Source organism: Vitis riparia, chromosome 1 (genome assembly GCF_004353265.1).
Source record: "Vitis riparia cultivar Riparia Gloire de Montpellier isolate 1030 chromosome 1, EGFV_Vit.rip_1.0, whole genome shotgun sequence".
NCBI classification, from domain to species: Eukaryota; Viridiplantae; Streptophyta; class Magnoliopsida; order Vitales; family Vitaceae; genus Vitis; species Vitis riparia.
Window position 1 is genome coordinate 14,566,000 of NC_048431.1, and position 23,791 is coordinate 14,589,790.

Below are 23,791 nucleotides of genomic sequence, written 5' to 3' on the forward strand. Positions count from 1 at the left end.
ATAGACTACACCTGGTTCGATCGATCACAATAGATCATTATCGTTTTCGACATAGATTGCACTTGTATGATAAATCACTTATTACTACTCAAAAAGTTTGATAGCTTTTAATTAACTCTTTTAAACACTTTTGAGTAGTAGTTATTACATTTTAACTCAATTAACATATTAAGGACCTTTGCAATCATTTCTAATCAAATTGTGTAAGTTTTGGTGTTTTTGTTAGTAATTTGATCACCAAAGCAATCCGAGATTGAGGAGAGTTCTTTGGAATCCATGGCAAAGCAATTGGAAGTTCATTAACATGAAGAACCAAAGCTTTGAAGCTTTATAGTCGCTTTCCATAAGCAAATCATGAATGCAAGGAGGGAAAGCAAAGAGAGAAATCTAACATGAAGTATTCAAGAGGACAGCAACTGTCAGCCACTTTTGGAGCACTTCTTGGAGCTCAATTTATCCATACTATATGTTGTTTTAAAGCTTGGGAAGTCAGCAATCCAACGCTTTAAACGGTGCATGATTCGGAGTTGAAATGAAGGAGTTAGAGCCATTGGAAACTGATCGCACCAAGCTGAAGGCCAATTTTGTGGGCTGTGAAATGGTGTCCTACATGTTGCAAAATTTCGCAGCCATCTTGCACGCCTGCGAAATTCTCCTAAGTGCTTCCCGATATTTGCAACTAACATTTTTAGATTTTTTTCTTCAGATATTTGATGTCTAAATCCCTATTCTCTCCTTGTAATCCACCTATCATAGGATTCCTTAGTTATTAAGCAATAACAAAGGGTAAATAGCCTCATATATATTGTTTGTAATTTCCATTACAATGATATGTCAGGGAGATTGTTCTCAGAGACATATTTTTTATAGTTTTGAAAGGAAGTAAAATACAGGGCTTTTGCTCTGCTTTACCTTCTCGTTTTGATTGTATTGTATTTATTTTTTTCTTACTAGCCAAACAAGCTCTGAGGATGTTTCCTCAGAGAATGAGTGGCAAGACTTTTAGTTCCTTGGAGCTAAGGTAGCCGGGTAAGGCCTCCAATGCAAGAATTGATAGTTTTGTTGTTTCAGCTGTTAATGCAGAGAAAGTGTGACCCATTAATGATTTCTATGTTTTTAGTTAACTTAAAAAGCCTTCAATTCACTTGGGCTAACACTTGGTAAGGCAAGTGATCTCCGTTCATGAAGATGCACTAGTTTATCTCTTGTGAGCCTTTGGGAGGTGACTTGAAGGTAGGATTTTCTAGAATTGCCAACACTTGGTAAGCTTTTGGACTCTAAGGAGACATCCATTAGTTATCTCTTGCGAGCTTGAGAAGGGAAGTCCAAGGTTAATGATCACCTTGAATGGTGAATGCTAGGTGAGAGGCACGAGCCATTGTAAGTTGCATCAGTGAGAGGAAATTAGTGCTGAAATCCATTAAAGGGAAGCATCTGTACAACACCGGTTAGAGAATTAACTATATGTTAATTCTCTAATGCGAGGAAAAGATTCAAGTGACCGGAGCTCTGTTTTTGCATGAGGAGCCTCCCTAGTGAACCTAAAACTCCAAGGAACGCTTTTCTTCATAAGTAATTCCCATTACTTTCTTTTTAGTTAGCTTAAAACAAATCCTTTTTCAACCAAAGTTTATGTTTTCTTCTTAAGCTAACCTTGAAATGAAAAATCACCAATTCAACTTTGAATTGGTATCAGTTGTAAGTTGAAAACCCTTCCCACTGAACGACCCTAGAGCCACTATGCTATATTAGCTAAGGCTATCCTAATGCATGGTGATATAGGTTATAAATTTTGTTGATTACTCCCTTCTCAGGACCGCAATCAAGGAACACCAGCTGGACACGAATCAAATGGCACCATTGTCAAGGACCATTGTGAGGACATGAATCAACTGATACACCAATTGGGAATGAATCAAATGGTGCCGTTGTCGGGGAAGGTGCCAACTTGACAGTGATATTATTTCATATTACTTGTGATTTTCATCACAAGTTTGGTGATTTTTATTTCATTTTACTAACTCTTTTAATTGTTTCTTTTACTTGTTCATATTCTAACATATCTTTTAATTTAGTTTTAGTTAATCTAAGTCTTTTTGTAGTCTTGTTTTCTTTTGTTTTTGTTTTTGTTACAGTTGATACTAGTTGTGTATGCCAAATTGGATACGAGATAGTGGAAGAAGGCTTGTTAAACGTGAAACACCTCATAATAAGGAATTGGAATTGAGCTTGAACATCATGGAAACTACACCTGAAGTTCAGTATAGTCACCATGGTCATCAGGACAATCCCAATGAATTTAGATCAATGAGGGACCGCATGCATCCACCTCGTATGAGTGCACCATCATGTATAGTGCCCCCTATAGAGTAGCTAGTGATCAGACAACATATTGTTCCACTTCTACCAACTTTCCATGGGATAGAAAGTGAGAATCCCTATGCACATATCAAGGAATTTGAAGATGTTTGTAATACATTCCAAGATGAAAGAGCTTCAATCTACTTGATGAGGCTTAAGCTATTTCCTTTTACTTTAAAGGATAAGGCCAAGATTTGGCTTAATTCTTTAAGGCCAAGGAGTATCCGTACTTAGACTGATTTACAAGCTGAATTCCTCAAGAAGTTTTTTCCTACTCACAGAACAAATGGCTTGAAAAGGCAAATTTCAAACTTCTCAACTAAGGAGAATGAGAAATTCTATGAGTGTTAGGAAAGATACATGGAAGCCATCAATGCTTGTCCTCACCATGGTTTTGATACATGGCTGTTGGTGAGTTATTTTTATGATAGGATGTCTTCCTCAATGAAGCAACTCCTCAAGACAATGTGTGGAGGGGATTTCATGAGTAAGAATCCGGAGGGAGCTATGGATTTCTTGAGTTATGTAGCTGAAGTCTCAAGAGGATGGGATGAACCAAACAAGGGAGAAGTGGGGAAGATGAAGTCTCAACCGAATGCTTTTAATGCTAAGGCTAGGATGTACATCTTGAATGAAGATGTTGATATGAAAGCAAAATTTGCAGCTATGACAAGAAGTTTGGAGGAGCTAGAACTGAAAAAGATGCATGAAGTGCAAGCTGTTGCTGAAACACCGGTGCAAGTAAAGCCATGTCCTATTTGTCAATCTTATGAACACTTGGTGGAGGAGTGCCCTACAATTCCAGTTGTTATAGAAATGCTTGGAGATCAAGCAAATGTCATTGGACAATTTAAGCCCAATAGCAATGCTTCGTATGGAAATACTTACAACTCAAGTTGGAGGAACCATCCAAATTTTTCATGGAAGCCAAGAGCACCTCAGTACCAACAGTCGGCTCAACCGTATCAACAAGCTTCAAGTCTTGAACAAGCAATAGTGAATCTCAGCAAGGTTGTGGGAGATTTTGTTGAAGACCAAAAATCCATCAATGCTCAACTCAGTCAAAGAATTGACAGTGTAGAGAATACATTGAATAAAAGGATGGATGGAATGCAAAATGACTTATCTCAAAAGATAGATAATCTCCAATACTCAATCTCAAGGCTCACTAATTTGAACACAGTGCAAGAGAAGGGAAGATTTCCTTCTCAACCTCACCAAAACCCCAAGGGTATCCATGAAGTGGAAACTCATGAGGGAGAATCTTCACAGGTGAGAGATGTTAAAGCCTTGATCACTCTAAGGAGTGGTAAAAAGGTTGAGTTGCCAACACCCAAGCCACATGTTGAAGAGGAAGAAGAAGAGGAGACAAAGAAGAGAGAGGAAATGAAAGGAAAGAAGAAAGATATCAGTGAAGGGAAAGAGGACCATGATTCAACAGTGAATGCAAATCTAGAGAAAGAGCTTATTAAGGAAGAAATGATGAAGAAACACATCTCTCCACCTTTTCCTCAAGCTTTGCATGCGAAAAAAGGGATCAGAAATGCATAAGAAATCCTTGAAGTATTGAGACAAGTGAAAGTCAATATTCCATTGCTGGATATGATTAAACAAGTTCCAACATATGCAAAATTCCTAAAGGACTTGTGTACTATCAAAAGAGGGTTGAATGTGAACAAGAAAGCCTTCTTGACTGAGCAAGTAAGTGCTATCATACAATGCAAGTCTCCTTTGAAGTACAAAGATCTGGGATGTCCTACCATTTCAGTCATGATTGGGGGAAATGTAGTGGAAAAAGCTTTGTTAGACTTGGGAGCAAGTGTGAATTTGTTACCATACTCTGTCTACAAGCAATTGGGACTTGGTGAATTGAAGCCAATATCAATCACTCTATCTTTAGCTGATAGATCAGTGAAAATTTCAAGGGGGATAATTGAAGATGTCTTAGTTCAAGTTGATAATTTCTACTATCCAGTAGATTTTGTTGTTCTTGATACGGACCCCTTTGTTAAGGAAGCTAATTATGTTCCTATCATCCTTGGAAGGCCATTTCTTGCTACCTCAAATGCAATCATCAATTGTAGGAATGGACTCATGCAACTGACTTTTGGTAACATGACACTTGAGCTCAATATCTTTTATATGTCCAAAAAGCTAATCACTTCGGAAGAAGAAGAAGGTCCAGAAGAGGTATGCATTATTGACACTCTAGTGGAGGAGCACTGTAATCAAAATATGCAAGACAAGTTGAATGAAAGTTTTGGGGATCTTGAAGAAGGGTTGTCTGAACCCTCTAATGTGCTTGCTACTATGCAAGGTTGGAGGAGGAAAGAAGAGATTCTACCTTTATTCAATAAAGAGGAGGCACAAGAAGCTGCTAAGGAAGAGATCCCAAAGCTCAATTTGAAGCCTCTACCCATGGAGTTGAAATACACGTACCTGGAAGAAAATAAACAATGCCTTATTGTTATATCTTCATCTCTTACTACTCATCAGGAGATTTCTCTACTTGAAGTTCTGAAAAGGTGTAAGAAAGCAATAAGATGGCAAGTATTTGACTTAAAAGGCATTAGTCCTTTGGTTTGTACACATCATATATATATGGAGGATGAAGCTAAATCAATTCGTCAACCTCAAAGAAGATTGAATCCTCATTTGCAAGAGGTGGTGCGAGTGCTGAAGCTACTTCAAGCAGGTATTATTTATCCCATATCTGACAACCCTTGGGTGAGTCCTACTCAACTGGTACCAAAAAAGTCAAGGATTACTGTGGTTCAAAATGAAAATGGAGAAGAAATTGCTACATGCCTCACTTCAGGTTGAAGGGTGTGTATTGATTATAGGAAATTGAATGTTGTGACAAGGAAATATCATTTTCCACTGCCATTTATTGATCAAGTGTTGGAGAGAGTCTCTGGCCATCCTTTCTATTATTTCTTGGACGGGTACTAAGGGCATTTTCAAATTGAAATTGATGTTGAAGATCAGGAGAAGACCACTTTCACATGTCCATTTGGAACATACGCCTACAGAAGAATGCCTTTTGGTTTATGCAATGCACCTGCAACATTCCAAAGATGTATGCTTAGTATCTTCATTGATATGGTGGAGCGAATTATGGAGGTTTTCATGGATGATATCACCATATATGGAGGTACATTTGAAGAATGCTTAGTCAATTTGGAAGCGGTTCTTAACAGATGCATTGAAAAGGACTTGGTGCTCAACTAGGAGAAATGCCACTTTATGGTACATCAAGGAATTGTCCTTGGCCATATCATCTCCGAGAAAGGCATTGAAGTTGATAAAGCAAAGGTGGAACTTATCGTCAAATTACCATCGCCAACAACTGTAAAAAGAGTAAGGCAATTCCTTGGCCATGTAGGGTTCTATAGGAGATTTATAAAAGACTTCTCTAAGCTTTCAAAGCCTCTTTGTGAACTCTTGGCTAAGGATGCTAAGTTCATATGGAATGAAAGATGTCAAAAGAGTTTTGATCAATTGAAGCAATTCTTGACTACTGCTCCAATAGTAAGGGCCCCCAACTGGCAACTACCCTTTGAAGTAATGTGTGATGCCAGTGACTTTGCTATAGGAGCTGTGCTTGGCCAAAGAGAAGATGGGAAGCCCTATGTGATCTACTATGCAAGCAAGACATTGAACGAAGCTCAAAGGAACTACACAACTACAAAGAAAGAATTGGTAGCTGTGGTGTTTGCCTTAGACAAGTTTCGTGCTTATCTAGAAGGGTCTTTCATCATTGTTTTCACTGACCATTCAGCCTTGAAGTATTTATTGACAAAGCAAGATGCAAAAGCAAGGTTGATTAGATGGATTCTTTTACTACAAGAGTTTGATCTCCAAATCAGAGACAAGAAAGGAGTGGAGAATGTGGTAGCTGACCACCTTTCAAGGTTGGCTATAGCACACAATTCCCATGTCTTACCTATTAATGATGACTTTCCTAAGGAATCACTCATGTTGCTAGAGAAAACTCCTTGGTATGCTCATATTGCTAACTATTTGGTTACTGGTGAAGTTCCAAGTGAGTGGAAAGCACAAGACAGGAAGCACTTCCTTGCAAAGATTCATGCTTATTATTAGGAAGAGCCTTTTCTTTTCAAGTATTGTGCAAATCAGATAATAAGGAAGTGTGTCCCTGAAGAAGAGCAACAAGGAATCCTCAACCATTGCCATGAGAATGCATGTGGAGGCCACTTTGCCTCTCAGAAAACAACCATGAAGGTGTTGCAATCAGGGTTTACTTGACCATCACTTTTCAAAGATGCCCACATCATGTGTAGGAGCTGTGATAGATGCCAAAGGCTCGGGAAGCTTACAAAAAGAAATCAAATGCCCATGAACCCTATCCTAATAGTTGATCTCTTTGATGTTTGGGCCATTGACTTCATGGGACCTTTCCCAATGTCTTTTGGCAACTCTTATATCTTGGTGAGGGTGGACTATGTTTCTAAATGGGTTGAGGCAATCCCCTGTAAACACAATGATCATAGGGTGGTTCTCAAGTTTCTTAAGGAGAACATCTTCTCAAGATTTGGGGTGCCTAAGGCCATAATCAGTGATGGAGGTACTCATTTTTGCAACAGACCTTTTGAAACCCTATTAGCCAAGTATGGAGTGAAGCATAAGGTAGCTACACCTTATCACCCTCAGACTTTCGAGCAAGTGGAGCTAGCAAACAGGGAAATCAAGAACATATTGATGAAAGTGGTGATCATGAGCAAAAAAGATTGGTCTATTAAGCTTCATGATTCATTATGGGCATACAGAATAGCTTACAAGATTATTCTTGGCATGTCTCCCTATTGTTTAGTCTATGGCAAAGCATGTCATCTCCTCGTGGAAGTTGAATATAAGGCTTGGTGGGTAATCAAAAGGTTAAACATGGACTTGACCAGAGCCGGGGCAAAGAGGTGCTTAGACCTTAATGAGATGGAGGAATTAAGAAATGATGCTTACATCAATTCCAAAGTTGCAAAACAGATGATGAGGAGGTGGCATGATCAATTAATCTCCAACAAAGAATTCCGGAAAGGACAAAGAGTCTCACTCTATGATTCAAGGCTCCATATCTTTCTGGGAAGCTCAAGTCAAAGTGGATAGGTCCTTTCATTATTCACCAAGTGCATCTCAATGGAGTGGTGGAATTACTGAATTCCAAAAGCATAGACACTTTTAAAGTCAATGATCATCGTCTCAAGCCATTCATTGAACCATTCAAGCAAGAAAATGAGGAAATCAACCTCCTTGAGCCACAGAAAGCCTAATAAAAAAAAGGGTTAAATGGACTTGGTTTCACCAAAGTCCATATTTTTTGTTTAATTGTGTTAATTTATAAGCTTTATAAATTGTTTTAATCTTAATTTTGGTCTTAAAGTGTGTTATTTATATGTAACTTAATCTTTTTGAATGATAAAAATCAGGAGGAATTGCAAAGAAATTGAAAGAAGGAAGTTGGGAATCAAGAGGAGCTCAAAAGCAAGGAAAAGGCATGGTCTATGAAATTTCACAGCCTAAAAAGGGCCCCTGCGAAAATGGCCCTTGGCTGCGAAATAATTTCGCAACCCCCAAGCCTCCGTTGCGAAATCGCCCCACGGCTGCAAAATGATTTCGCAGCCTCATACCCCCTCTGCGAAATGACCCTTTGGCACACGAGTGCCATTTCGCAGACCCCCCCCCTTCCCCCTCATTTCGTAGCTGCGAAATGCTTGCGAAATCCTCTAAGCCTAAAAACTCCACATTTCGCAGCCGAGTCCCCATTTCGCAGGTGGTTTCGCAGCTGCGAAACCACCCCTTGGCACACAAGTGCCATTTCGCAGCCCTCCACCCTCATTTAGCAGTTGCGAAATGGGCTACGAAAACGCCTCTCCTCTGCGAAATCGACCCCTCTCTGCGAAATCGGCCATCTGCTACGAAAATAAAAAAGCGTCCCTTGGCATCTTATTTAAACGTTATAAATTCCTCATTTCATTTTTAACTGGTCATTTAAACTTCAATTAGGTACCAAAGAGGAGCCAAGCCAGAGCATCCTCCCGTCTGCCCCCCTCCTCTCCACTTGAGCTAAGCCACGTGTACCTCCGGTCATCTTCTTCAACACAGCCATGGCTAGAACCCGAGGAGTTAAGTCCTCGTCCCCATCATCTAGCCTGAGAATCCCAAGAGAGACCCCTGTCCAAGCTGCCATATCCGAGTCTCCGCAGCCACCGAGTCCTCCTGTGAGGCGCTATCAGACACGGAGGTCACTTACCATGGACGGAGCGAGCTCTTCCCGAGGCCAAAAGTCAGGCAGTGGTCCCCAAAAGAAGAAAGCCAAGATCTCAAAGCCAATTGATTTAATAGAGCCGTCTTCAGAGCCTGAATCAGAGCCTCAGCCATCTCCACCACCTGTCAAAAAGCCTCAGCCGTCTCAGCCACAAGCCAAAGAGTCCCAGATTTCCTCAAGCATAACTCCTAAGGTGGTTATCAGACGCCCCATGGTTACTCAACCACCAATTGAGGGTAATTTGGATTACAGGGCAAGGCCATTCCACTCCGAGCTCTGTTTTGACACATCCACTTTCAAACTTCGGCCTGAGCTCAGGGATTCCTTTCGTCTACTACAGAGGTACCATATGGAGCACTTGCTGACTCCCAGGGTTTTTTTCTATCCCCGCGTGGCATTGGACTTCTATTAGTCCATGACTACACACTAGGTCCGGGATCCTACAGTCATCCATTTTACCATAGACGGACGCCATGGTATTCTAGGAGCCCGACATATAGCAAAGGCACTCCATATTTCCTATGAGCCAGCTCGTCCAGAGGATTTTCGAGTCTGGACTCATCCTGCTCAGAGTGACATAGTTCATATTCTGTCCAGAGGGGCATCCTCGCGCTAGTATCTATTGAGGAAGGAGCTCCCTCCTAGCATGTTCTTCATTGATGCACTCCTGCGCCATAACATCTTTCCACTTTAGCAGTGGGTGTAGAGGAGAGGAGTTTTGCTAGAGGCGCTGTTTAGGATATCTGAGGGATACTTCTTTGGCCCTCATTATCTCATCATGGCCGCTCTTCTGTACTTTGAAGAGAAGGTCCATAGGAAGAAGCTACTCCGAGCGAATGTTATTCCACTTCTCTTTCCCAAACTATTATGCCAGATTTTGGAGCATTTGGGATACCCAACAGAGCCTCAGCTTGAGCGTAGACGCATTTGTTGAGAGATATTAACTCTCGACAAATGGACGAGTGTGACAGCCTATGGTGCAGACTAGGGAGCCCCAGCTGGACCAGAACATCCAGATATTCCACATCCAGAGCAGCCAGAGGAGCCACAGCCGGTTGAGATACCAGCTGACATGAGAGCACCATCCCATGCAGCTCCTGCAGTAGCCTCTCCAGAGCCTAGTCTTGAGGTTCCACCCTCTGCTCCTCAGGCCACACCACGGACTTCCCCTGTTATTCCACCCATATCAGAGCCATCTTCTTCATTTGAGCTAAGGATTGCTATATCCATTATCGAGCATAGAGGCCTATGCCACACTTTTCGGGCATTGGCCACTTCTCAGAGCATCCTCACTCAGCAGATCACCGCTCTCAGTGCTCATCAGGAGCAGATTATCGCCACTCAGACCCAACACACTGCCATCCTGAGGCAGATTCAGCATTATCTGGGTATTATATCACCTCCTGAGCACCCCATTCCTATCCCACCAGAGCCATCACAGGCCCCTCCTTTACATCAGAGGCAGAGACAGCTGAGCCATCATCTCCACATCATCCTCCAGCCACCATCTGATCATTTTCATAGTTTCCTTTATATTTGTCCTCTATGTATTTCCTTTATGTATTTCCCTTATATTTTCCTTACTGTAGTAGCTCTTGAAATCCCATGCTCTTGATATTATATATACTGGGATTAATTGTATTACTTGTTCTCTTTTTGTACTTTCATGAAATGAAGTAATACAAATCTATCACTTTTTTATCACTCTTAGCATTATTTTATTCTAATTCATCTACTCATATCTTTTATTGTTTTTGAAACATGTGGTTTCTCCAATCAATACTCGAAATTTATATCACTCAGGAGGTACCACTTCCTCCCTATAATCTTAATTGCTCATGCCACATTGAGGACAATGTTCAGTTTAGTTGGGAGGAGAGTTGAGGAAGGAAGTTTTTGTTATTTATGCTAAGTTATTTTGGTAATTTAGTTGATTTTTGATTAATTTTAATTTTTTTTTAAGTTTTTTATTCTACTCTCCATAATTATTAATGAAAGATTCTCAAATTGAAATAGGAGAAATTGAATTTTTGTTTTTCACTTGACTTAGATTTTGCATTATGCTTACTAAAGTTGATGAATTGTTGAAGCTTCTATTGAATTCAACCTTTGTTCTTCCACTTTAAGCTATTCACGCTCTGTGCACAATAGGCTCCGATTATAAGATGAGAAACTATTTCCCTCTTGACTTAGGAAAATTTAGACTTGGTACCTTTGACCTTATTTTAATAGTGTTGGGACACCTTATAAAAGGCCAATGAGCCTTTGAAAAAACAAAAAGAAAAGAAAGAAAAATGTTTGCTTGTTGTGAAACCCGAGCAAGGTCTGAGGGGTATATGGTGAAAATCTTTAAAGTCTGGTGCCCTAAGCCTTCATTGGTTTGGGAGTCATCGACTTCAATGCTCGTTATAAGGGTGAATAGGTGGAGTTTAACATACTGTAGGTGCTTGGGTATTAAAATTCATTCTTAAAGGTCCGCGGTAAAATCCGAGGAGTTAGTGGTTGATAGATCCTTAAAGCTTGATGCCCTAAACCTTAATTGGTTGGGAGTCATTGATGGACCCCCGTTACATGGATAATTTACAAAAGAATACCTTTAAGCTTCATACTCTTACATGAAAAAAATTGTGAAACAAAAGGGTACGTTCTTAGCCTATTAAATTTGGTCAGTTTGCTAAGTGTTGAAAAAGAACTAGGTTGGGGAGAGAGATTAGTTCAGCATACTATATTCGGAAACTATCAACTAACACTTAGATTTTTGTGGAAGAGTAAGGTTTGGTCCTTTGGAAGTGGAAATGATTTTAGAACTTCAATTTGCATAATGCCTTCTCTTTATGAATTGTGATTAGCAAGGTATTTGATAACTCTTGTTGAGATTTGAGTTTATATTTCTTTAATGTTCCATGTGAGAGTTTAATCATCATGCCACTTAAAATTTTTTGAAGTGATAAGCATGATCTTGTAAAGTATATTACTTTTTAGTTTACTTTTTCTCTCCTTTATTACTAAGGGACTAACAATATGTCGGTTGGGGAGAGTGATTACTACTCAAAAAGTGCTATTTAATAGCTTGTAATTAACTCTTTTAAACACTTTTGAGTAGTAGTTATTACCTTTTAACTCAATTAACATATTAAGGACCTTTGCAATCATTTCTAATCAAATTGTGTAAGTTTTGGTGTTTTTGTTAGTAATTTGATCACCAAAGCAATCTGAGATTGAGGAGAGTTCTTTGGAATCCATGGAAAAGCAATTGGAAGCTCATTAACATGAAGAACCAAAGATTTGAAGCTTTATAGTCCCTTGCCATAAGCAAATCATGAATGCAAGGAGGGATAGCAAAGAGAGAAATCTAACATGAAGCATTCAAGAAGACAGAAACTGTCAGCCACTTTTGGAGCACTTCCTAGAGCTCAATTTATGTATACTATATGTCGTTTCGAAGATCGAGAAGTCATTAATCCAACGCTTTAAACGGTGCATGATTCGGAGTTGAAATGAAGGAGTTAGAGCCACTAGAAACGGATCACACCAAGTTGAAGGCCAATTTCGCTGGCTGCGAATCAGCCTTTGGCTGCGAAATGGTGTCCTTCATGTTGTGAAATTTTGTAGCCATCTTGCATGCCTGAAAAATTCTCCTGAGTGCTTCCCAATATTTGTGACCGACATTTTTAGATTTTTTTGCTTCAAATATTTGATGTCTAAATCCCCATTTTCTCTTTGTAATCCACCTATCATAGGATTCCTTAGTTATTAAGCAAGAACAAAGGGTAAATAGCCTCATATATATTGTTTGTAATTTCCATTACAGTGATATGTCGGGGAGCTTGTTCTCAGAGACATCTTTTGTATAGTTTTGAAAGGAAGTGAAATACAGGGCTTTTGCTCTACCTTACCTTCTCGTTTTGATTGTATTGTATTTATTTTTTTCTTATTAGCCAAATAAGCTCTGAGGATGTTTCCTTAGAGAATGAGTGGCTAGACTTTTAGTTCCTTGGAGCTAAGGTAGCCAGGTAAGGCCCCGAATGCAGGAATTGGTAGTTTTGTTGTTTCAATTGTTAATGAAGAGAAAGTGTGACCTATTAATGATTTCTATGTTTTTAGTTAACTTAAAACGCCTTCAATTCACATGGGCCAACACTTGGTAAGGCAAGTGATCTTCGTCCATGGAGATGCACTAGTTTATCTCTTGCGAGCCTTTGGGAGGTGACTCGAAGGTAGGATTTTCTAGAATTGCCAACACTTGGTAAGCTTTTGGACTCTAAGTAGACATCCATTAGTTATCTCTTGCGAGCTTGAGAAGGGAAGTCCAAGGTTAATCATCACTTTGAATGGCGAATGCTAGGTGAAAGGCACGAGCCATTGTAAGTTGCATCAGTGAGAGGAAATTAGTACTGAAATCCATTAAAGGGAAGCATCTGTACAACATCGGTTAGAGAATTAACTATATGTTAATTCTCTAATGCGAGGAAAAGATTCAAGCGACCGAAGCTCTGTTTTTGCATGAGGAGCCTCCCCAATGAACCTAAAACTCCAAGGAACGCTTTTCTTCATAAGTAATTCCCATTACTTTCTTTTTAGTTAGCTTAAAACAAATCATTTTTCAACCAAAGTTTATGTTTTCTTCTTAAGCTAACCTTGAAATGAAAAATCACCAATTCAACTTTGAATTGGTATCAGTTGTAAGTTGAAAACCTTTCCCAGTGAACGATCCTAGAGCCACTATGCTATATTAGCTAAGGCTATCCTAATGCATGGTGATATAGGTTATAAATTTTGTTGATTACTCCCTTCTGAGGACAACAATCAAGAAACACCAGTTGGACACGAATCAAATGGAACCATTGTCAGGGACCATTGTGAGGACATGAATCAACTGATACACCAATTGGGAATGAATCAATCATGTTGTTCTCCTATCTAGTTTTGATCATAGACCACACTCAATTAGATAGGTCCAAATAGTTCAATTTCGATTTCGGCATAAACCAAACTTATACGTTCGGTCACATTGTTCTCCTCTATGGTTTTCCTCACAAACCCGGTCTGATCGGACACGGTAGATGAGTTTTGTTTTTAGATCGTATTTATGCTATCAGTCATGTAGTTGGCCTATCTTGTTTTCATAACCATCGACACCCAATCTGATCAATCACGATAGGTCAGTATCGTTTTTTTATCTAGATCGCATTTGTATGATCAGTCACATCATTGTCCTCTCTTGTTTTCATCATAAATTGCACTGGTCCCATTGGTCATGGCAATTCATTATCATTTTTGGCATAGATTGCACCTGTATGATCAATTACGTCGTTATCTTGTCTGGTTTTCATCACAAATCACACCCAATCATATAGGTCCCAATAATTCAATTTTGGTTTCAACTTAGACCATACCTATAGATTGATCTCATTGTTGTCTTGTTTGATTTTCGTCATAGAGCGTACCCGGTTTGATCAGTCACAACAATTGAGTTTCATTTTCATCATAGATCACATATGTACCATCAATCATGTCGTTGTCTTGTTTGGTTTTCATTATAAACCTCACCTAGTTAGATAGGTCCTGATAATTCAGTTTTAGTTTTGGCATTGACCAGACCTATACGATTAGCCATGTCATTGTTATGTATGGTTTTAATCACAGACTGCACCCAATTCAATCGATCACGATAGTTCATTATCCTTTGCAGTGTAGATTGCACCTGTACAATGGGTCGCATCGTTGTCTTATCTGGTTTACATCACAGACCACACTTAGTCAGATAGGTCCTGAAAGTTTAGTTTCGGTTTTAGAGTGGACCAGACTTATATGATCAGTTATCTCGTTATCCTGTCTAGTTTTCAACATAAACCTTGATTCGATCGGACATGACAGCTTAGTTTTATTTTGGGCATACACCACACCTGTATGATCGGTCATGTCATTGTTATGTATGATCTTTGTAACAAACAACACCCTATTTGATAGGTCCTGATAGTTCAGTTTCGATTTTGGTATAAACCAAACCTATATGATCGATCACATCATTGTCCTGACTAGTTTTTGTCATAGACTGCACCCATTTCAATCAACCACAAAAGCTCAATTTCATTTTCAACTTAGATCACACTTATACAATTGGTCACGTCATTGTTCTATATGGTTTTTTCATAGATTACACCCGATCTGGTTAGTCATGATAGTTTAATATCATTTTTTTTTTTATGTAAACGACACTTGCATGATCGGTCATGTCATTGTCCTTTTTGGTTTTCTTCATAAACTACACCCAGTCCAATCAGTCACGATAGTTCATTATCATTTTCAAAGTAGACCACACTTATATGATCGGTCACGTTGTAGTCCTATCTAGTTTCATCATAGACTACACTCGACTAGAGTAGACCTAACAATTTAGTTTCAATTTCGATGTAGACCAGACTTATATGATCGGTCATGTCGTTGTCCTATCTGGTTTTTGCCATAGATTGCACACGTACAATTAATCATGTCATTATCTTATTTGGTCTTTATAACAAACTGCACTCGGTTTGATAGGTCCTGACAACTCAATTTCGGTTTTGGTGTAGACCAGACTAGTACGATTGGTCACGTAATTGTCCTATCTGGTTTTAATCAAAGACCGTACCCAAACTAATCAGTCATGACAATTCAATATTGTTTTCAGTGTAGACCACACCTTTGTGATTAGTCACATCGTTGTCTTGTTTGGTTTTCGTTACAGACTGCACCCAATTCGATCGGTCACGATAATTCCTTATCATTTATGGCGTAGATTGCACTTGTACAATCGATCACGCCATTGTTCTATCTAGTTTTCATCACAAACTATACTCGATCAGATAGGTCCTGATAGTTTAGTTTAGATTTTCAACATAGACCAAACCTATACGATATGTCATGTGGTTCAATTTGTAACATGTCGTGCCCAGTCCGATCGGTCATGTCATTGTCCTGTCTAGTTTTCGTCATAGATTGCACTCGATCCAATTGGTCGTGAAAGTTCAGTATCCTTTTTGTCATAGAACGCACTTGTACGATCGGTCACATCATTGTCCTATTTAGTTTTTGTCACAGACAATACCCGGTCTGATCGGTTATGACAGTTCAATATCATTTTTGGATTAGAACGCACTTGTACGATCGCTCACATCATTATCTTGTCTAGTTTTCATTTTAGACCGCACTTGATTTGATAGGCCTCGACAGTTTAGTTTTGATTTCAATGTAAACCAGGACTATACGATCGATCACATTTTTGTCCTATTTAGTTTTCATCACAAACCCTTCTCGATCTAATCAGTCATGGCAACTCAATTTTGTTTTCGGAGGTAGACCGCATCCGTATGATCGATCACGTCATTATTCTGTATGGTTTTCATCATAGACCATACTTTGTCAAATAGGTCCCTACAATTCAATTTCGGATTTGATGCAGACCAAGCCTATACAATCGATCACGTAATTTTCCTGTCTGGTTTTCTTTATAGATCGGACTCAGTCCAAACAATCGCAACAACTCAGTTTTGTTTTTAAAGTAAATCGCATCTATACAATCAGTCACATAGTTGTCCTATCTAGATTTCGTTAGAGTCGGCACTTGAGTTGATCAGTCACAAGAGTTTAGTTTCGTAACAATGTAGACAACACCTGTACAATGGGTCACGTCATTTTCCTATTTGGTTTTCGTCATAGACTGCACCTGATATGACCAATCACAACAATTTAGTATTGTTTTCAATGTAGAACACCCCTGCATAATCGATCACATCCTTGTCCTTTTTGGTTTTCCTTAAAGGCCAAACCTAGTCTAATCGGTCGAGACAACTAAGTTTCATTTTTGGCATAAAGTGCATATGTATAATCAATCATGTCATTGTCCTATTTGGTTTTTGTCACAATCGACACCCAGTCTGATCGGTCCTGATAATTCAGTATTGTTTTCGTCGTAGATCACACCTATACGATGGATCACACTGTTGTCCTATCTAGTTTTCATCACAAATTGCACTCGGTCAAATAGGTCCTAACATTTCAATTTTGGTTTCAGCGTAGAACAAATCTATATGATCGGTCACGTCATTGTCATGTTTGGTTTTCATCACAAACCATACCCGATCCTATCGATCACGATAGGTCGGTTTCATTTTGACATAGACCGCATATGTACAATTGGTCACATCGTTGTCTTGCCTAGTTTTTATCATAACCCAATCAAACAAGTCATGACAGTTTAGCTTTGATTTCGACGTAGACCAGGCCTATATGATCGATCACATCATTATCCTATCTGGTTTTCGTCATAGACTGAAGACGGTCTAATTGATCATGACAACTGATTACTACTCAAAAAGTGCTCTTTTATAGCGTATTATAAACTCTTTTAAACACTTTTGAGTAGTGTTTATTACCTTTTAACTCAATTGGCACATTAAAGACCCTTGCAAATGTTTCTAATCAGTTTTTGGCAAGTTTTGGTGTTTTTGATAGCCTTTTTATCATTAAAACGAGCCAAGAATGAGGGAGAATTTTGTATAGTCCATAGCAAAGCAAGTTGAAGCTCAAACACATGAAGAATCCAAGTTTTAGAGAGCTTCATAGCCTTTTCCAAATCAATCAAGTATGCAAGGAAGAGAATCAGAGAAGAAATCTAACATCCAGCAATTTCGCATGGCTATGCGAAATGCCAAAAGGAGTACAAGTTGTAGGATAGAGAGCAAGACTGTGAAAAATGAATTTTGCACCCTGTATGAAATTTTGCAAGCCTTGCGAAACCAAAGACTGAGGAAAATGAATTTTGCACCTTGTGCAAAATTTTGCAAGCCTTGCGAATTTCCTCCTATGTAATTTTCAAATATTTTTGCACCGACTCCGTTAGATTTTTATCTCGAGATATTTTGTGTAATTACCTATTTTCTCCTTGTAATCAGCTAAAGATATTTTTAGATATTTAGGATATCTAAATGAGGGGTTAAAAATATCTCTCTTATGTCTTAAAATATCTCTTTTGTAAAAGGAGACTCAGAAGTTTTTTTTTTAGGAACACTTGTAAATTCTTTCAGTAAGAAATACATAAAGCTTTGCTCTACCTTACCTATTCATTTTGTTTTTTATTTTTCTTTCTAGCCAAACAACCTTTGAGGATGTTTTCTCAGATGATGAGTGGCTAGGTTTTTCGTTTCTTGGACTGGAGGAAGCTAGGTAAGGGATCCAGATACAAAGGTGGGAGTTTTCCTTGTTTTAAATGAGGAGAGTTGTTACCCGTTAATGCCTTTTATTTTAAGGTTTAACTTAAAATACCTTAAAATCACCTGGGCCAATACTTGGTAAGCTTTTCGAACTCCCTAAAGATCCATTAGTTATCTCTTATGAGCCTCTAGGAGGTGGTTTAAAGGTAGCATTACCTAGAATGGCCAATACTTGGTAAGCTTTTCGGACTCCCTGGAGATCCATTAGTTATCTCTTACAAGCCTTTGAAGGGTAATCCAAGGTTAGGATCACCTTGAATGGCCAATACTTGGGAAGCTTTTCAGGCTCCATGAAATCCATGGATGTCTATTAGTTATCTCTTACGAGCCATTGAAAGATGATTCACAGTGAGAGGTCATTAGTGTTTGAAACCATTAATGGGAATCAACTGCAGCTTTTCATGGACCAGTGGGATCAAATCTTGGTTGTTAAATACACATCGGTTCAGGAGATAACCATTCTTTATGTTATTATCCCCAACGCAAGGAAAAGATCCGGAATCTTCCCTTTTTGTCTAAGGAGCCTGAACCTAGTGACCTAAACCTCCAAGAAACCTTTTCTTTGTAATTAATCTCAGTTACTATTTTTGGTTAACTTAAAACCAACCCTTTTCAACCAAAATTATGTTTTCTTTTAAAGCTAACTCATAAAAGAAAAAAATCATTATTTTAGTACTTTAACTAATATCACTTGTAATATGAAAACCCATCCCTGTGGAATATCCTAGAACCACTATACTATGCTAGTTATGCTACCCTAGTGTATGGTGAATTAGGTTTATAAATTTTGTTGATAACTCCCGTCTAAGGACTGAATCAAATGGTACACCAATTGGGGACGAATCAACAACTAAGTTTCCTTTTTTACATAGAGCAAATTTGCACAATTAGTCATTTCGTTGTCATATCTGATTTTCATCACAGTTGACACTCGGTTCAAGCAGTCATGGCAACTCAGTATCCTTTTCTAAATAAACTGCACTTATACGATTGGTCACATCATTGTCATATATGGTTTATGTCACTAATCGGACCTGATTCAATCGATCATGGCACCTTAGTTTTGTTTTCGACATAGACTGCATTTGTACGATTAGTCACGTAGTTATCCTGTCTAGTTTTCATCATAGTTAACACCTAGTCTAATTGGTCATGAGAGGTCAATATTATTTTTAGCATAAACCTTACCCGTATGATTGATTACGTCATTATCCTACCTAGTTTTCATCACATACGACACCCGATCTGATCTATAATGATAACCTAATTTTGTATTTAACGTAAACCGCACCTGTACGATCGATCACGTCCTTGTCCTTATCTGGTTTTCATCACAAACAACACCCAATCATATAGGTCCCTATAGTTCAATTTTGATTTCGACGTAGATAAGACCTATATGATCAATCATATCGTTGTCCAATCTAGTTTTCATCATTGATCATACCTGATCCAATCAGTCATAATAGTTCAGTTTCATATTTGGAGTAGATCGTATCTGTGCGATCAGTCACGCAGTTGCCATATATGGTTTTTATCACAATTAGCACATGGTCCAATCAGTCACGATAATTCAGTATCATTTTCGGCGTACACCGCACTTGTACAAGCAATCATGTCGTTGTCTTGTTCGATTTTCATTTTCTACATAGGCCGCACCTATATGATTGTCACATTGTTGTCCTATCTAGTTTTCATCATAGATCATACCTCGTCACTTAGGTTTCGATAATTCAATTTTGGTTTTGGCGTAGAGCAAACCTATATGATTGGTCACATCATTGTTGTCTCTTGTTTTCATCACAGACTAGACCCAGTCCGATCAGTCACGGTAGCCACTTTCATTTTCAACATAGACCGCATTGTTCGATCAATCACGTAGTTATCCTATTTGGTTTTTATCACAATTAGCATCTAATTTGATCGGTCACAACAAGTCAATATCGTTTTTTATGTAGACTACTCCTGTACAATCAATCATATCGTTGTCCTATTTGATTTTTTTCACAGATAGCACTCGGTTTATTCAATCACTAGAACTCAGTTTCTTTTTTAGCGTAGACCGCACTTGTACAATCAATCATGTCATTGTCCTGTCTGGTTTTCATCACAGATGGCACACAACTAGATAGGTCCTAATAATTAAGTTTCGGTTTCGGCGTAGACCAAACCTATACAATATGTCACATTGTTGTCATGTCTTGTGTTCATCACAGACCGAACCCGGTTTGATAGGTCACTACAACTCAGTTTCATTTTCGATGTGGACCACATCTGTACGATTAGTCATATAGTTGTCATATCTAGTTTTCATCACAATTAGCACCCAATCTAATCAGTCACGAAAGTTTAGCATCGTTTTCATCATAGATTGCACTTGTATGATCGGTCACATCATTATAATTTCTTGTATTCGTCATAAAAGACACCCAATCCAATCGGTTAAGACCAGTTTAGTATCATTTTTAGACTAGAACGCACCTATATGATCGATCATGTCATTGTCCTATCTAGTTTTCATCACAAAGTGTAGTCAGTTAGATAGGTGCCGACTATTTAATATCAATTTCGGTATATACCAGACCTATAGATTGGTCACATCATTATTCTGCTTGGCTTTTGCCACGAACAACACTCGATCCAATCGGTCACGACAATTTAGTATCATTTTCGACATAAACTGTACCTATATGATTGGTCATGTTGTTGTCCTATCTGGTTTTCATGATAGACGAAACCTGGTTCGATCAGTCATGACTTCTTAGTTTCATTTTAGGCATAGACCGCATCTGTATAATCAATCACATAGTTCTCTATATTGTACCCAATCGATCGGTACCAACAACTCAGTTTCATTTTTGACATAGATCACACCTATATGATCAGTCATGTTGTTGTTCTATCTGGTTTTCCTCATAGACCGCATCAAGTTAGATAGGTCCAAACAATTTAGTTTTGATTTCAACATAGACCAAACCTATACTATTGATCATAACAAATTAGCTTCATTTTTTACATACCCCGCATCTATACGATTAGCCACGTTGTTTTCTTATCTAGTTTTCATCATAGTCGACACTTAATCAGATTGGTCACGATAGTTTAGAATATTTTTCAACGTAGACTGCACCTGTACGATCGGTTACATCGTTGACCTATATGGATTTTGTCACAGACCCAACCCGGTTCGATCAGTCATTTTTAACATAGACCGCATCTATACAATCAGTCACATAGTTGTTCTATTTGGTTTTTTTCATAGTTAGCACATGATCCGATTGGTCACGATAACATAATTTAGTTTTCGACATAGACCGCATCTTTAGAATCAATCATGTAGTCATCTTAGATGGTTTTCGTTACAATTGGCACCCGATTTGATCGATCACGACAGTTTAGTATCGTGTTCAACATAGATTGCACTTGTACAATGGACCACATCATTGTCCTATCTAGTTTTCATAACAAATGACACTCGATCCAATTGGTCATGACAACTCAAGTTCATTTTTGGAGTAGATCGCACCTGCACGATGGACCACATCATTGTCCTTTCTGATTTTCATCACAAATCGCACCAAGTTAGATAGGGATTGATAGTTCAGTTTCGACATAGATCAAATCTATATGATCGACCACGTCGTTGTGTGTTCATAGTTTCCATGAGTTATAGATCCTCCTATTATGTCTTCAATTGACATATCTTAGCTCCCAAAGAGCCTATGTCAAGTTCCATTTAAGGAATTACTATGGTCATAGTTTCCACGAACACACCTCCTTAGGATCACCCAATAGGACACACTGTCTCAATCTCAAGATATATCATGGTGCCTCTATTGAAAATACCTATTGATATTTGCTTCCATCAACAGTGACCCAATCCATAGGGAATATATGATCAACTTACAATCTCACCCATAGGTCAAAGTCATTGTTAACTTTAGCACAACTCAATATTCTCTTAAGGTTAAAAGACAACACAATGAAGCGGCTTGGTGAGGCCATGACTACTTGATAGCCTCAAGTCATGACTCACCGTAAGTCTTGTCTAATGTGTAACCATACACACACTAGTGCACTCACCATAGGAAACCCATCTTGATAGCCAAGACTATTCATCCCTCCAATTAGGAGATAGTACACTACAACCTCTAATGGGTTGCATAGACCCATGAACTAGTTGTGAACAAGTCATCTATTTACAAGGAACCCATGACTTAGATCTTATGTGCAACTCCTAATGCCCCTAAGTCATGTACAATGCAAAAGATATAGGCAAGAATGCTCATAAAGTGTAATACATGGAATAAGGATAGATTAAAGTGAAACTGGAACATCATTAAATAAATAATTAATTCCAAATTTATTACATCATGTCATGCTTTTAAGGGTTTTATCCTAACATTCGTCATATACTATACTCGGTCTGATTGGTCATGGTAGATCAGTTTCATTTTTGACATTGAACACATCTATACAATCAGTCACAACAACTTGGTTCCATTTTCAGCGTTGAATGCACTTGTACGATCAATCATGTCGTTGTCCTCTCCTGTTTTAATCACAAACCACACCTAGTCAAATAGGTCCTAATAGTTTAGTTTCGGTTTCGCCGTAAACCAGACTTATATGATCAGTCACGTCATTGTCTTGTGTGGCTTTCATCATAAAACGACCCAATTTGATCAATCACAGTAGCTCAGTTTCGTTTCTACACGTTGGTCGCATTTATACGATTAGTCACGTAGTTGTCCTATCTAGTTTTCATGACAAGAAAGTTTTGTATTATTTTCAACATAGACCACACCTATATGATCAGCCATGTCGTTATCATGTCTATTTTTCGTCACATAAAGCATCAGATCTAATCGATCAGATTGTTCAATATCATTTTTTTTTTTTTGCGTAGAACGCACCTGTACTATCAGTTATGATGTTGTCCTATCTAGTTTTCATCACATAACGCACTCGGTTAGACAGGTTCCGACAGTTTAGTTTCAATTTTAGCGTAAACCAAAGCTATAGATTGGTCGCATCTTAGTCTTGTCTGGTTTTCGTCACATACTGAACTCGATCCCATTTGACACATTAGCTTAGTTTCATTTTTGGCATAGGTGCATTTGTACGATTAGTCACATAGTTGTCATATCTAGTTTTCGTCACTAATGTTCAATATCATTTTTGGCATAGACAATATATGTATGTTTGGTCATATCGTTAATCTATCTATTTATCAACACAAGTTGCACTTGGTCGTATCGATCATGACAACTTGGTTTTTTTTTCAACGTAGACCGCACTTGCACGATTGGTCATGTCATTGTTTTGTTTGGTTTTCTTCACAATCGCATCCGGTTTGATCGATCATGAGAGCTTAGTTTCGTTTTCGGTGTAGACCGCACCTGTACGATTGGTCATATCATTGTCCTACTTGGTTTTCATTACAAACCGCACCTAGTTAAATAGGTCCCAAAAGTTTAGTTTTGGTTTCGACCTAAACTAGTTAGACAGGTCACAACATTGTCCTGATTGGTTTTCATCCTAGACCAAACCTGGTCCATTCGATCGCAATAACTCAATTTTTTTTTTTACATAGACTGCATATGCATAATCAATCACATAGTTATCCTATCTTGCTTTCATCACAATTGACACTCGATCTGATCAGTCACAAAAGTTCAGTATTGTTTTTAGCGTGGACTGTACTTATACAATTGGTTACATATTTTTCCTCTTTGGTATTTGTCAGAAATTGCACCCGGTTCGATCAGTCACGATAGTTCAATATTATTTTCAAAGTAGAACGCACTTGTACGATCAGTCACATCGTTGTCCTATCTTGTTTTTATCATAGATGACACCTAGTTAGATAATTCCTGACAGTTAAGTTTTAGTT

General features: G+C 38.4%; 1 pseudogene; it reads left to right on the forward strand.

The window, feature by feature from the left end:
* LOC117920432 overlaps nucleotides 1–23,791 on the forward strand; it is a 149,890-nt pseudogene that overhangs the window by 56,975 nt on the left and 69,124 nt on the right.